The sequence below is a fragment of the Cupressus sempervirens genome, chromosome 3 (assembly GCF_028749045.1).
Source record: "Cupressus sempervirens isolate cs-2001-9-10 chromosome 3, ASM2874904v1, whole genome shotgun sequence".
NCBI classification, from domain to species: domain Eukaryota; kingdom Viridiplantae; phylum Streptophyta; class Pinopsida; order Cupressales; family Cupressaceae; genus Cupressus; species Cupressus sempervirens.
This window is the reverse complement of record NC_143120.1, coordinates 759,389,205-759,392,214: the sequence shown is the minus strand read 5'-3', so window position 1 is coordinate 759,392,214 and position 3,010 is coordinate 759,389,205.

Genomic DNA, 3,010 nt, shown 5'->3' with positions numbered 1-3,010 from the left:
TCCATTGGGCCCTCGATCTTGATCATTTTCCCCTTAGTGCAATTGGATTCCTTACTGACCCTTTCATCCTTTTCCCCACCAATGCCTGCATTTTTTAATGATTCACCTAGGTTGTTGATGTTCTCACTGAGAGTGTTCAAAGTGACAATCACTTGATTGGCAAGATTTTGGTTTGATATCTCCATCCTTTGCACCCTTTTCTCAACCTTAGAAAGATGATCCTCCTAGTTGGCTAAAAACCCTTGTCACTACTCTTCCTTTAGCCTTCCTCTTGGCCCTTTTTCTCCTTAAGCTCTTCAATCTCATGGAACAACCTCTTAATTGAGAAAAAATTTGTCTATCATACTATTTTTGGCATTATTGAGAAGGTTGAGCCCAATCTCCCTTGCATTATTCAAAATTGCAACATAAGCCAGGTCTATGAGTTTCTCGAAATGAACTTTTCCCTCCTTGTCTTTGAGAACTTGAGGATTCATGGTCTCTCTGATGATCGTGATCTTCACAATTTTAGTATTGAAGTTTCTCCATGACCTCCTCCTTTCTTTCATTACCTCCTCACCACTATCTTCCACCAAGATCTCCTTTATCTTCCCCTAGGGTGAAGAGAGGGAAGGGGGAGGGCCAGGAATCTCATGTCTCTCATCACTTCTCCTTTCTAGAGGCATATCCTGATCATCTTTCCTCTTCTTACGATTGCCAGGCATAATAGTGATGTCCTCCCACTTCTTCTCATTATTTGACTCCATTTCCTCCTCCTCATCATTATACTCATCTTCCCCCTATTCCACGGGCTTGGGTGTTGTTCCTCTAGGACTCATCTTGCTTGGAATAGTACTAGTGGAAGGAGAAAAATTTTCACCCCCCTTTGGCTTCTTAGCCATCGAGGGGGTATTATCCTCTTCCTCGAAGCTAAGACTTTGGTTTTCCTTAGAGTTGGAAAAATTCAAGCTCCCAGTATCCTCTAAAGCATTCCCAGAGTGGCCTACAGATTTTTATGCAAGAGCATCCAGAGGTATAAGGGCAATCCTGTGTCACCCAAAAAAGAATGTACTTAGACTTAGTTTCTGTTTCAGGTGTTTTCATTTTTGGATACCCATTTGGCTCAAATAAAGGTTCCAACTCTCACAATTCCACTCTCAGTGTTCTAGGTTGGAGTATTTGAGCCCCGTGGGGTACGTGAAAATTCGTAAAAAAATAGGAGTATGTAATTGGGCCATCATTTTGGTGAACTAGAAGGTGTAAATGGGTTAGATGATTGTAATTTTAATTTAGAGTATTCCAGAAAAATAATTAGGTCAAGAGTCTCCACGGTTTGAAAGTTATTGCAGTTTTTCAATTTTTGGAAACCTCCTAAGAATGCTTCAAAGTCATGTTTAGGGCATTAAATGACCTCGTACAAGGCCAAAAAATGGGGGACAAGAAAATCTTTTCCATAGGGCTATAGAGCACTTTGAGAGCTTTCCAAAAATGTAAATGGTTCGTCAATTGGAGCTACATTCAAAAGTTATGCCTCCCAAAAGTTTGATTACCATTTCTGGATTCTTCTAGTTTTGCGCCGACTTCTAACACAGCTTCTGGAAGCTTCCATTTGGTCGTTGGATGCCAACTAGCACTTTCTAGAATGTATTTCTAATCCTTAACCCTTTGGGGTCTATTTAAGGACATTTCTGGCATTTGTAAAATGCAGTTCGAAGTGGAGTTTGAGAGGAGGTACTGAAAGGAGAAATTATCTCCAAATTTATGCTATTGTAAGCCCATAGAGGGCATGTGTGGAAGTCTATTTTCTTTTTATTGAATGTAAATTATCATATTTCCATAGTTAATGAAATTTTCCTTTCCTGTTGTGTCCATTTTGTACTTGGGTTGTGTCCCCATCAAGTGGTATCAGAGCATGTTTTCCTAAGTGTGTAGACAGAGTGCTAACTGTGAGGCAGTTCGCACCAGAACTCTATGGTTGTGGGTTTGAGTTAAGAAGATGCCTCCAAGAAGAGAGCGTGGTGGAAGGGCTAGAGCTATTAATCCTGAGAAGGTTAGAGCCCTACAGAGGCAAGTCCAAGCATTGTAGGAGGAGCTCCGTAGGGGAGAAAATGTTGCTATAGGTGATGAAAGTGAGGACGATAATGAAGAAGAATTTGGACCAGAAGTGGAAGTTGATGGGGAAGTTCTAAAAAAGGAAGAGGAAAGGCTTTTAGGGCCATTGCTAAGTTTTGGAAAAGACCTACAATTGATGTGGGTGTATTTTCAGGAAATCTGAAACTAGATGAGTTGATCGAATGGATCAATGAACTAGAAGAGTACTTTGAATATGAGGATATCAGGGATCCGGATAGGGTTAAGTATGCAAAGGCCAAACTGAAAGGCCATGCCAAGATTTGGTGGAAAGAGGTTCAATTGGAAAGAAACAGAAGAGGAAAGGATAAGATCACAAGGTGGGATCATATGGTGGACAAATTGAAGAAGCAGTACATTCCTGTTGACTATGAGCTTGATCTATTTTGATTAAACATGGGCATGCAAAAGCAAATAAGGAGAAGGTTGCTCGTTATTTCAGTGGGTTGCGACCTAGCATCCAGGAGGAATTAAGTCTGGTAAGAATGATCAGCATTGAAGAAGCATACCAGTTGCCCTATGAGTTGAAGAGAAACTAAATAAAAGGTTTGAAGGAAGAAAAAGAGGGCACAATCAAGGAGGAAGGAGTAGTGGTAGGTCATCTAGAGGTCGAAATGAGACCATAAAGAAAAATGAAGATGTGGGTACCAGTGGGAACCAGAGGAATGAGGGTTTCAACCGCTCCCATGATCAAGACTTTGGAGATCAGAGAGGAAGAGGTAGAGGATGTGGACAAGGAAGAGGAGGCTTCAATGGTACCTATTTCCATTGCAATGAGGAAGGTCAACGTGCCTTTGAGTGCCCTCAATGTCAAGGAAGGATAGATAGGAGAGTTGAGGGTCAAGCTAGGGTTGCTCATATGGATGAGGATGCACAATCATCATATTTAGAGGATGCAGAA